At 49.4% G+C, this 13,869-nt stretch overlaps 1 protein-coding gene across 6 annotated transcripts in view; it reads right to left on the reverse strand.

The window, feature by feature from the left end:
• The window catches only part of AKT1S1 (AKT1 substrate 1), a 42,064-nt gene extending 30,505 nt beyond the window's left edge, over positions 1-11,559 (reverse strand). For 3 of the 6 annotated variants that reach the window (XM_068106994.2, XM_078780605.1, XM_068106980.2), the window contains exon 1: positions 7,787-8,597. The gene's annotated coding sequence lies outside the window, so the exon portion shown is untranslated. Of the gene's footprint in view, positions 1-7,786; positions 8,598-11,274 lie in introns of those variants that run through there. The other 3 variants (XM_068106986.2, XM_068106999.2, XM_078780787.1) reach the window with 3 other exon arrangements.
• Positions 11,560-13,869: the final 2,310 nt, after the last annotated feature.

The raw sequence follows: 13,869 nt of genomic DNA on the forward strand, positions 1-13,869 counted from the left end.
GTGGAAAATATATGTGACAATAAACAACCTGAAACCAATTATCTTCTTCCTGAGAAAAAAAACAATTATCTTCTTCCCGAGAAAATACCAATTATCTTCCATATATACACACATCGTTAGAAGTAAATAATAACATTGGAGAAAGATATTTTCTAACGATGTGGGTTTAAGCCCTGCTGGAGAGAATGGCGCATAGTTATTTGGGCGGTTTACAGACCACTGCCTCGATCGCTGAGGCCAATCATCAGAAGGCCTGTGACGCCTATTGGCTCAAAATCATTTTACAATGAAGGGAAAACTTAGAGGGACGTCATGGCGATTGTGAATATGAAAGCTCCGAAGGCGTCATTGCCTTTGCATCACAGGAAGCACCAACAAGGTGAAGTGTAATTTGTGGGTGGAGTCAGGTGAACTGTCCAACCAATGGGTGCAATGGAATGCTACAAACAGACACATGGACGGACAAGTGTATTATTATAAAGATTTGGGCTGCAGTACCCAGAATGTCACTTGGTCCTCTCTGACACGGTGGTGAACAAGGCCCTGGTCAATAACCAGAATCTCAAAGCTCGATACCAGGGCATGAAGCCTAGTGCTTTCGCACCTCAAGTAGGTCGGTGGCTTTCCAATTTCCGTCACTGTGGTCTTATTGCACCTGCCCCTTCCCAGCTTCAACGGGTTACAGCAAAATCCACTATTTGAGCCTGTACACAGATCTGGAAATATATATATATATCCATCAAATCCGAGTCCAAATTTTCTCCTCCTTTCACTTCTTCAAGGAGGCAGATCATCATCACATGCTGTCTAACAGTCTTGAACCTGAAGACCTTTTGTTCTGCACCTCCCCACTTTGTTGACATTTGTTGACATGGCTTAGCTTTTCCATAGGCCTTGACAAATTGTAACGAAAAAGAAAAAGGGAAATAGCAAAATCCCAAACATCGATCAGGAATTCAAGACTGTGCTGAGCAATTACCACTGATAAATCCTGATGCTATTATAATGAACCAGAATAGAAATCTCCTCAAGTTGAGCAGATGACTCCATCTTCTCAATGTATGACAAAAGGCAACAACAACAGCCAGAAGCAGCAAAGTTCAAATCAAGTTTCAAAGTTCTCACAATGAAAACACCACCTCAAGAATAACATGTTGCAACAGCTAACAATGCGAGCACAGACACAAGCACAGCACTTCAGAACCACGAGCATGATAACCACGGACATGTGTGTCAAGAGGCGACCATCGATGAAGCAACAACATAGTGAAAGTGATCCGTCATCAGCAATACTGCGGATGTAGTGTGAAACTTTTCGTTCACCTTGGTGAAAGTTCAAAGCAAATTACAACAACGACGTGTGTAAAATTGATTTCTAACAATGAAACATTTACTATTTGACACATCAACAATGGGAATAAAAAGTGCGAGGGCCTGGAAGTTGACAGAGCTGCTGGGATCTCAGGTTCAAACCCCATATGATGGGGTCAATCGTCTCCTGGGCTGACAGAATGGACGAGAGGAACACACACTCGCCTTTACTCTGTCTAGCCTGAATTTGAATCCCATCCCCGCTATAAACTGTCATTCGAAACAAGAACAATCGCCGATGCCCTTACAATTCACATAGAGTACACCGATGCCTCCGACTGTCCCGGTCCCATATGTGATTCTATCAGAACTCCTTATAACAACTTACCTTCCATAGGTTTAAACTTGAATCACAACGCCATTTATTCTTCTCCTCCAGTCTGGCACCTGGAGCAGTCTTCCCTCGAGATTCGAGAACAGCAAGTCCGTTGCAAACCAGCACCTTGTGTTCTCCCATAATTCCTAACTCTGAGCTTCTCTTCACCTGGTGAGTGAGATCCTGTCCCCCTTTCACCTGCAACTCATCCCACTGTACGTACCGCAGTACATCCATCAGTTTTTGCCCTCCTGTTTCCACTTCATCCCACTCTGTCTGTCTGTTGATCCTTTGCTCCGTTGTTCTGCTCTTCCTCGATACCAGGGCTCGATATTAACGGATGTGTGGGACAGGAAATGTTGCCGGTTGAATTTGTGAAACCCTCAGCAAACCTCTCCTTTGGACAGGTCAATTTTACCACCAGGAAGTTTCATAAACTTGAAGCATCTCAACCTCGAACGCAGTTGCTACTGTTTTAGTAAAGGCATGGGTTATTAGCAGTGATTAAGAAGATGTTTTCAGGATAATCCCGGATTCCTGCATTGATAAAAGCTCCTTTAAGAGTCTGAGAACAAATTTTCAAAAAACAAGCATTCCATCCAATTAACTACAGAATCACAACCGTTCCATTGTAATCTGTCAGTCCTATTCCCCAAGAGCCTTGACATCCCATACTGGACGAGCACAGAAGCAAAGAACAAACGTGGTCGAAACGTGCAGGAATCGCACCAAAAAGGCCAGAACCCTCAGCTCACGCTTATCGTACGTTAACTTAGCAAATAACCACAGCCATAAACACTATCGCTCCGATTCGACTTTGCGGACAAGGTTGCGGTGTTAATGTACAACCAGGCATTCCTCCCGATCCAGTGCAACGATTGTGCAGCTGTGGTACGTGTAGCGTGACCTTGTTCCTGAGTCTACAACCTCTTTGAGCAATGCGCAACAGACACTCTCGGAACTACAATGAGAGCAGCGAAGCACTACTGAGTGGTAGTGACAGCTGTCACGTGACATTTCAACCGACCTCCCAAGCTAGCTATGCCAGGCCTGGGGGAGTGCTATTTCAGAGAGGGCAAGCATGATGCAAGCCCTCGTCCGAGTTACAAAAGCTCGGCACAAACACCGGCACAATCTTATCACAGCGGAGCCGGAGAATCGAAGATTCATGTGTGCCAGAATTACTGGAAAGTTCACTCAAACACTCCACGCACACTCATTAGCAATAGGTTCCTTCACTTCACAGAAATCATTTGACCACCTGGCAGTGCCATTCTGGTGGTGGTGTGCGCACCTGTTTCATACCAACATACCAAACAGGCATTATTTCACAACCTCTTTTCAGACAGGACGAAAGGGCAGAACAGTGGGAGGTTGAGCGAGAGAGTCACCTCTCACCATCATGATGGAATCACCTTGGCCTATCCCCCAAAACGTGCACAATACAACCACTTTCGACCAGCACTACCAGATTATCAAAACTGAACAACGCACTTCTGATTCTGATGCCTAAACTCTGTAATAGAGCGTCGCTGCTGCTGAAGCAGTTTCTTGGTAAGTGTTACACTGGATGGTTTGCCATTGCCTTCCCAGCAGTAGTTCGGACAGGAATTCGTCATTTGTTCAGGGTGCCACCCAGAGGGCACCCACTCTTCGTGAAGACCACCGTGGAATCTTTAACGCCCAACTACGCCAGCCCGAAACAACGCACTACCAAGACATTAAAATAATTATTCACTTCCTCAGCAAAACACAAACATAATCACAACACAACGAAGGAAAGAAAGTAATGACTAGTTGATGAAAAGTGATGTTGGTAACTCCAAAGAAATGTGAAGATCAGGGTGGGTCCGTCCATAGTGGGATATCAAATAAAATCCTTCACTTTCAAACAACGTCTTTAATGGACGAGGACCGACTTGAGTTTCAGGCATTACACATGAAGTTGTTGCTTTACCAACTAGATGGTATTCATAGAATACTTACCCTGTAGTCTTGAGAAGGACTTGGTGCAAGCCAACTCTCCTGTTTTTTTAAGGGTTTTTTAAAATCCAATATGGCTGCCAGACCAGTAACTGATGTCACTTTTATTAAACTATATTTCCCATGGGTAGTTGATCAATTAGTTAAAGATTTGCATTGATCGGTTAAGCAGTTTAAGAGGAGAATATTTTCAGATTTTCAAATATTAGCAAAGATTTTTGCTAAGATAATCATGTGATATGATGACGTCATCAAAACGTCGTTCGTCGTGTGACGACGTCAATCAAAAAAATAATTATGTCATCAGGCACGTGGTTCGGTCGCCATCTTGGAAAAACTGAAAAACTTCGCCCCTCTATATCTCCGAAAGCGCTGCATAGAAAAAATTGAGAAATGGCTCATTTTAAAGAACTCTTCATGGGGAATAAAATATGTTAATGATTATGTCATTGGTGGCTCCATTATGACGTCATAATTCGACAAGTACAGAACTTCATCCGATCAAGATGAAATTTATTGAGCGTCATCTGGGGATAAATTGGTGGAGAAAAAAAAAATGATGTCATCGGTCACGTATTTCGGCCGCCATATTTGTTTTCACACAAAAGCCTTAAAAAACACAAACACATCCTGGCGAAGGTCTGCAATCTCTCCTTGCTCTTTCTTGTTTTTCCATGTAGAGGTTTCGGAGTTATAGAGGTGCAAAGTTTTTCGTTTTTTCCAAGATGGCGCCTGTACTACATGACCCATGATGTCATAATTTTCATTAAAAAATTATACGGGAGGAGGCGCTCCGATGGTGAAGATTCCGTGTCCATCGGACCAACAGTTGCTCAGAATTTTTTTTTCATTACTTATCGAATGAAATCGTTGTGCTTGTCACATTATGATGTCATTATTACGGTACTGATGCTGAATTAACGCCAGGGGGGTTGACTCAGCCTGTCATCCTTCCGAGGTCGGCTAATTGAGTACCAGTTCACTGGTAATTCCCTGCTTGTCGTAAAAAGGCGACAAAAAGGGTTGGCGGCAGGAAGGGCATCCGGCCATAAAACATTGCTTCAAAAAGGGGACCAAAAAACAACAACAACCACGGTCCCCGAAAAAGGCCAACCCCCGCTTTGCGGGGAAAAATGGCCTCTAAAGGTGTTTTTTATTACGGTACTGATGACCATCATTAACAAATCTTATTCCTCAAGGGGAGTGCTTGACATTGAGCCATATTTCAATTTTTTTCCATGGAGTGGTTTCTGAGATATGGAGGTGCAACGTTTTTCGATTTTTCCAAGATGGCGCCTGTACCACGTGACCATTGACGTCATAATTATCATGAGAACAATTCTACAGGAGGAGCCGCTCATATTCTGAAAATTTCGTGTTCATCGGACTAAGTTGCAGTGGAACTTTTTTTCATACTGATCAGATCAAGCGTTGTACTTGTCGAATTATGACGTCATAATGGAGGCACCTGTGACATTATCATAAACATATCTTATTCCCCATGGGGTGTACCTGACAATGAGGCATGTTTCAATTTTTTTTCCATTAAGCGGTTTGCGAGATATAGAGGTGTAACGTTTTTCCAAGATGGCGTCCGTACCATGTGACCTATGACGTCATAATTATCAGTAAAAAAAATCTACAGACAGAGGCGCTCCCACGGTAAAATTTCATGTCAATCGGACCAACGGTTGCCGAGAAAATGAATTTTTAAAATGCAGACACGGCCCACGTACGGCACACGCACACGGACAGGCGCACGGCACACATACGCACCCGACTGCTTAACCCTGCGTTCGCGATAACAGAACACATCTAGTCTAGCAAAGATTACCAAATGCTGTTTCACCACAGTATGTGCAACCACATCACAACAACAACAACAACAACAACAACAACAATGTGAGGAGAGCAACCCGACCGACTTAAGAAGTGGGATCTTCCTCTAACGTTCCAGAACTACATCATTTTACTGTTTAATTTAACATTCATTTCCTATTCGTACCAGCAACGGTGTTATACCATTAAGAGTTAGTGATAAGGTGGGAACATTTTATTAGGATTCCGTAAACAAGCCAAAGCAAGTGAATATAAAATATATAGGGTTATATGCTCATCCAGTGCACGATACCACCGGGAAAGCATTTTGCAGGGGTCGCTTCCCGCTCCCGGATTCCGGCGGGGTTGCGTCCCGCTCCCGGATCCCGGCGGGGTCGCGTCCCGCTCCCGGCGGGGTCGCGTCCCGCTCCCGGATCCCGGCGGGGTCGCGTCCCGCTCCCGGATCCTGGCGGGGTCGCGTCCCGCTCCCGGATCCCGGCGGGGTCGCGTCCCGCTCCCGGATCCCGGCGGGGTCGCGTCCCGCTCCCGGATCCCGGCGGGGTCGCGTCCCGCTCCCGGCTCCCGGCGGGGTCGCGTCCCGCTCCCGGATCCCGGCGGGGTCGCGTCCCGCTCCCGGATCCCGGCGGGGTCGCGTCCCGCTCCCTTAACCCGGCGGGGTCGCGTCCCGCTCCCGTAACCCGGCGGGGTCGCTTCCCGCTCCCGTAACCCGGCGGGGTCGCGTCCCGCTCCCGTAACCGGCGGGGTCGCGTCCCGCAACCCGGCGGGGTCGTGTCCCGATCCCGGATCCTGGCGGTGTCGTGTCCCGCTCCCGTAACCTGGCGGGTTCGCGTCCCGCTCCCGTAACCTGGCGGGGTCGCGTCCCGCTCCCGTAACCTGGCGGGGTCGCGTCCTGCTCCCGTAACCTGGCGGGGTCGCGTCCCGCTCCCGTAACCTGGCGGGGTCGCGTGCCGCTCCTGGATCCCGGCAGAGTCGCGTCCCGCTCCTGGATCCCGGCGGGGTCGCGTCCCGCTCCCGTAACCTGGCGGGGTCGCGTGCCGCTCCTGGATCCTGGCGGAGTCGCGTCCCGCTCCTGGATCCCGGCGGGGTCATGTCACTCTCCCAGATCCCGGCGGGGTCATGTCACGCTCCCAGATCCCGGTGGGGTCGCGTCCCGCTCCTGGATCCCGGCGGGGTCGCGTCACGCTCCCGGATCCCGGCGGGGTCGCGTCCCGCTCCCGGATCCCGGCGGGGTCGCGTCCCGCTCCCGTAACCCGGCGGGGTCGCGTCCCGCTCCCGTAACCCGGCGGGGTCACGTCCCGTAACCCGGCGGGGTCGCGTCCCGATCCCGGATCCTGGCGGTGTCGCGTCCAGCTCCCGTAACCTGGCGGGGTCGCGTCCAGCTCCCGTAACCTGGCGGGGTCGCGTCCCGCTCCCGTAACCTGGCGGGGTCGCGTCCCGCTCCCGTAACCTGGCGGGGTCGCGTCCCGCTCCCGTAACCTGGCGGGGTCGCGTTCCGCACCCTAATCTCGCCGGGGTCGCATCCCGTGCCCCAATCTTGCCGGGGTCGCATCCCGCGCCCCAATCTTGCCGGGGTCGTATCCCACGACCCAATCTCGCCGGGGTCGCATCCCGTGCCCCAATCTCGCCGGGGTCGTATCCCGCGTCCGAATCTCGCCGGAATCGCATCCCGTGCATTAATCCCAGGATTGGACGCCGTGGCTCGTGGCCTGTACTCATATGAGTTGCATGCTGGGCTCGCTTCCCTATGCTCGCCTCCCGGGCCCAGAACACCTGGACATGCTTACCCTGCTCACCTGGGTTACCTGTATGTGGCACGAGAACATCCTGGGACAAATCAAAGTTCTCTCAGAAACCCTTAGCTTGTTACCTACCTTACGCAAGTTACCTGAGCACGCACGCATCACAGGTCAAAAGTGCTTGTCTTCTTATTCAATTACTAGGAGGCTTCAGGGTTGCAACAAAGGAAAACATCAGCACACACATGTTTTGAAGTACGAAGGCAAGCGGAGCGTGCTTCCAAATGGCTGCAGTAGAAATCCACGAGCAGCTTCCATAACCAAAGGGAAGTGAAAAACTTACACCTGTTTTGATCGGGAATTGTTCTGACGGTACATTTATGAAGGTGTCCAAACACCCACGACCCGCCGAAGGCAAAATAGTTCCACTTGAGCTTCGACCGAGAGCAAACACCGCGGGCACGACAGTGAAGGTGAACCGAACGAAGACCTTCCAGGGTCACTTCCAAAAAGTAGACCCAAGACCATTCCTAAATCTCACCTCTGGCGGTGCGGAAGCAAATCGCACGGTGTGAGCTCGGAGGATGAAATTCCGGCTGAAGGGGAGTAGGGATGCCCAATATGAGGAGGTATGTGGACGGTACAGGGATAAAGGATGTCTGCGATAAACACCAAGAGCAACAAAGGGGCGACGGCAGGAATGCACGGGTGATCGACACAAGGAGGCAGACAAGAGGACGAGGAGTGCACGGGTAATCGACACAAGGAGGCAGACAAGAGGGGCAGGAGTGCACGGGTGATCGACACAAGGAGGCAGACAAGAGGGGGAGGAGTGCACGGGTAAGGAGGCAGACAAGAGGGGGAGGAGTGCACGGGTAAGGAGGCAGACAAGAGGGGAGGAGTGCACGGGTGATCGACACAAGGAGGCAGACAAGAGGGGGAGGAGTGCACGGGTAAGGAGTGCACGGGTAAGGAGGCAGACAAGAGGGGTAGGAGTGCACGGGTAAGGAGGCAGACAAGAGGAGGAGGAGTGCACGGGTAAGGAGGCAGACAAGAGGGGAGGAGTGCACGGGTGATCGACACAAGGAGGCAGACAAGAGGGGAGGAGTGCACGGGTAAGGAGTGCACGGGTAAGGAGGCAGACAAGAGGGGCAGGAGTGCACGGGTAAGGAGGCAGACAAGAGGGGTAGGAGTGCACGGGTAAGGAGGCAGACAAGAGGGGCAGGAGTGCACGGGTAAGGAGGCAGACAAGAGGGGTAGGAGTGCACGGGTAAGGAGGCAGACAAGAGGGGCAGGAGTGCACGGGTAAGGAGGCAGACAAGAGGGGCAGGAGGCGGGTGGATGATGCACAAAATCACGTAAACAGCAACAAAGGTCGTCAGCAGCTGCGGAGCCTTCAGGGAGGTGTGGAGGGTGAGGGCGGGGGTTGGGGTGCCGAGTTCGTAAACAACTCAAGGCAGTCCCACTGTAGGGTGGGAGGGAGACGAAGAGGGAATCTGTTCCCAACTCACAGACGTCTCCAGACCATGCCCTCCTTCGAGCCGGATAAACAACAACATGGACAACATGGACAACAGCTCCAAAGATGTTCAAACATCCAGGCGGTGTACCAGTACCTTCCACCAAGTGCGGTGTACCAGTACCTTCCACCAAGCGCGGTGTACCAGTACCTTCCACCAAGCGCGGTGTACCAGTACCTTCCACCAAGCGCGGTGTACCAGTACCTTCCACCAAGCGCAGTGTACCAGTACCTTACACCAAGCGCGGTGAACCAGTACCTTTCACCAAGCGCAGTGTACCAGTACCTTACACCAAGCGTGGTGTACCAGTACCTTCCACCAAGCGCGGTGTACCAGTACCTTCCACCAAGCGCGGTGTACCAGTACCTTCCACCAAGCGCGGTGTACCAGTACCTTACACCAAGCGCGGTGAACCAGTACCTTCCACCAAGCGCAGTGTACCAGTACCTTCCACCAAGCGCGGTGAACCAGTACCTTCCACCAAGCGCGGTGTACCAGTACCTTCCACCAAGCGTGGTGTACCAGTACCTTCCACCAAGCGCAGTGTACCAGTACCTTCCACCAAGCCCGGTGTACCAGTACCTTCCACCAAGCACGGTGTACCAGTACCTTCCACCAAGCGCGGTGTACCAGTACCTAACACCAAGCGCAGTGTACCAGTACCTTACACCAAGCACGGTGTACCAGTACCTTCCACCAAGCGCGGTGTACCAGTACCTAACACCAAGCGCAGTGTACCAGTACCTTACACCAAGCGCGGTGTACCAGTACCTTAGACCAAGCGCGGTGTACCAGTACCTTACACCAAGCGCGGTATACCAGTACCTTAAACCAAGCGCGGTGCACAAGTACCTTACACCAAGTGCGGTATACCAGTACCTTAAACCAAGCGCGGTGTACCAGTACCTTACACCAAGCGTGGTGTACCAGTACCTTACACTAAAGTCTAAACGCGGTGTACCAGTACCTTACACCAAGCGCGGTGTACCAGTACCTTAAACCAAGCACGGTGTACCAATACCTTACACTAAGCACGGTGTACCAGTACCTTACACTAAGCGCGGTGTACCGGTACCTTCCACCAAACGCGGTGTACCAGTACCTTACAGTTACACCAAGCGCAGTGCACCAGTACCTTGCACTAAGCGCGGTGTACCAGTACCTTCCACCAAGCGCGGTGTACCAGTACCTTCCACCAAGCGCGGTGTACCAGTACCTTCCACCAAGCGCGGTGTACCAGTACCTTCCACCAAGCGCGGTGTACCAGTACCTTCCACCAAGCGCGGTGTACCAGTACCTTCCACCAAGCGCGGTGTACCAGTACCTTCCACCAAGCGCGGTGTACCAGTACCTTCCACCAAGCGCGGTGTACCAGTACCTTCCACCAAGCGCGGTGTACAAGTACCTTACACCAAGCGCGGTGTACCAGTACCTTACACCAAGCGCGGTGTACAAGTACCTTACACCAAGCGCGGTGTACCAGTACCTTACACCAAGCGCGGTGTACCAGTACCTTACACCAAGCGCGGTGTACCAGTACCTTACACCAAGCGTGGTGTACCAGTACCTTACACCTGCGCGGTGTATCAGTACCTTACACCAAGCGCGGTGCACCAGTACCTTACACCAAGCGCGGTGTACCAGTACCTTACACCTGCGCGGTGCACCAGTACCTTACACCAAGCGCGGTGTACCAGTACCTTACACCAAGCGCGGTGTACCAGTACCTTACACCAAGCGCGGTGTACCAGTACCTTCCACCAAGCGCGGTGTACAAGTACCTTACACCAAGCGCGGTGTACCAGTACCTTACACTAAGCGCGGTGTACCAGTACCTTACACCAAGCGCGGTGTACCGATGCAGACACAAAAAACAGTTGTTATTTAATAAACGCGAACGCAAGCACATACTTTGTTAACCATCACACTCGTGAAATAATCTATATAATAATAATACAATGACGATGATAAATCAAAGAGACGATGGAGACATGTGGTGATGATACAAAGCAACAAACATGTTGGCTTCCTCCAGACGTCGAAACGCGGGGACCGATCATTTAGGCAGATTAGCGTGACGTGAGTAGCGAAGATCTACAATGTACGTACACTGGGCAGTGTGGACATGATGATGTGGTGATGGTGATGGTGATGATGATGTGTGGTGATGATGATGTGTGGTGATGATGATGTGTGGTGATGACGATGTGTGGTGATGATGATGTGTGGTGATGACGATGTGTGGTGATGATGAGTGGTGATGATGATGTGTGGTGATGATGTGTGGTGATGAGTGGTGATGATGATGTGTGGTGATGGTGATGTGTGGTGATGATGATGTGTGGTGATGATGATGATGAGTGGTGATGATGATGTGTGGTGATGATGTGTGGTGATGATGATGTGTGGTGATGACGATGTGTGGTGATGACGATGTGTGGTGATGACGATGTGTGGTGATGACGATGAGTGGTGATGATGATGTGTGGTGAGAGACTGTACTTCACACCTCGCGGTCTTTATCCCTCCGATGTTAGAGAAGCTGCTCCCCTGAGGCCTTTGCTCCTCTGTCGGCAGATGTATCCGAGCCAGTCCAGTCAAACAAGCCGACGGTATATCCCAGGACCACCCGCTCTGCACCTCTGAAACTTGACACCCCCGCGACTTCTTCCGTCCTCGTTCTCTTCTCTCACACCGTTCAATCCCTCCACTCAACTCTCGGCTCCTCACTCCGATGCTTCGATGCTTCGTCCAAAAGGCAAACACACAACTGTTGCGAAGCACGTGACCAGGTAGGCAGGGTGAAGGGAGAGAATGTATCAGGAATCATTGGCTGGTCGAATCATGGGGCGGAGTCTCATTGCCTGCGCCACGAGAACGCTATGAAATGATTGGACGGTGATATTGTGGAAGCGGTTGATTGGTCAGAAAGCAAAGACGTCCCGTTCACGATTTAACACCGTAATCTCTGGTTGATATGAATGGAATCGCCTGCTGAGTGCAATGTTAGTATTCTAAATGCAGTTTCCTCTCTATTGAAGTCGTGGCTGTCTGGAATAACAACGTAACTTTGAACAGTAAAATGATTTGTGAAAACGAACGAATAATGAATGAATTTCCAGTGCCAAAAATTAAATACAGGCAACTCATTCAGTCTGCACTGAAGAAATATTGCATCATCACTCGTCGTGATTTATACACACGTGCACGTGCGCGCGCACACACACACACACACACACACACAAACACACACGTGCACAAACATACACGCGTACACGCACACGTACAAATACACACACGTGTACACACACAAACATAAACACACACACACACAAACATAAACACACACACACGTACACACACACACACACACACACACACACACACACACACACACAAACATAAACACACACACACGTACACACACACACGTACACACACACACACACACACACACACACACACACACACACACACACACACACACACACACACACACACACACACACACACATATGCGTGTACACACATGTACATGTCCACAAACATACACGCATACACACACGCGTACACATACACACACGTGTACACACACAAACATAAACACACACACACACACACGAGTACACACATGTATGCGCATACACACATGCACATACACATGTACACACACATACGTGTGTGAACACACACATAAACATGTGCACACACACACACACACTCTCACTCACACATACGTGTGTAAAGACACACATAAACATGTGTACACACACACACACGTATACACAGTGGCGAGTGATGGTTTGTGGTGCTCGGGGCGAAGGTCAAAAATAGCGCCGACTGCAGGCACTGACTGTCAGATATTCATGTCCGTAAAGTTAGCACCCTTTAGCCTTGACCCTTTAGCCTTGACCCGATTCAAAGTTAGGGTTGTACCATTACAAAAATGGGGGGTGTTGTGGATTTCTTTGTACAAAAGGTGGATGCGAATGCGTAAATAGGGTAAATTATGGACAATGGTAATCCGATAATGGTTCGAATCCTGTAAAGGATGGATAATAGACTATGGTAATCTGATAATGGCTCGAATCCTGTAAAGGATTGATAATGGACAATGGTAATCCGATAATGGTTCGAATCCTGTAAAGGATGGATAATAGACTATGGTAATCCGATAATGGTTCGAATCCTGTAAAGGATTGATAATGGACTATGGTAATCCGATAATGGTTCGAATCCTGTAAAGGATTGATAATGGACAATGGTAATCCGATAATGGTTCGAATCCTGTAAAGGATGGATAATAGACTATGGTAATCCGATAATGGTTCGAATCCTGAAAAGGATGGATAATGGACTATAGTAATCCGATAATGGTTCGAATCCTGTAAAGGATTGATAATGGACTATAGTAATCCGATAATGGTTCGAATCCTGTAAAGGATTGATAATGGTCTATGGTAATCCGATAATGGTTCGAATCCTGTAAAGGATTGATAATGGTCTATGGTAATCTGATAATGGCTCGAATCCTGTAAAGGATTGATAATGGTCGATGGTAATCCGATAATGGTTCGAATCCTGTAAAGGATTGATAATGGTCTATGGTAATCTGATAATGGCTCGAATCCTGTAAAGGATTGATAATGGTCTATGGTAATCCGATAATGGTTCGAATCCTGTAAAGGATTGATAATGGTCGATGGTAATCCGATAATGGTTCGAATCCTGTAAAGGATTGATAATGGTCTATGGTAATCTGATAATGGTTCGAATCCTGTAAAGGATTGATAATGGTCTATGGTAATCCGATAATGGTTCGAATCCTGTAAAGGATTGATAATGGTCTATGGTAATCTGATAATGGCTCGAATCCTGTAAAGGATTGATAATGGTCTATGGTAATCCGATAATGGTTCGAATCCTGTAAAGGATTGATAATGGTCTATGGTAATCCGATAATGGTTCGAATCCTGTAAAGGATTGATAATGGTCTATGGTAATCTGATAATGGCTCGAATCCTGTAAAGGATTGATAATGGTCTATGGTAATCTGATAATGGTTCGAATCCTGTAAAGGATTGATAATGGTCTATGGTAATCC

The sequence above is a fragment of the Myxine glutinosa genome, chromosome 1, assembly GCF_964187855.1.
Source record: "Myxine glutinosa chromosome 1, kmMyxGlut1.1, whole genome shotgun sequence".
Taxonomy (NCBI): Eukaryota; Metazoa; Chordata; class Myxini; order Myxiniformes; family Myxinidae; genus Myxine; species Myxine glutinosa.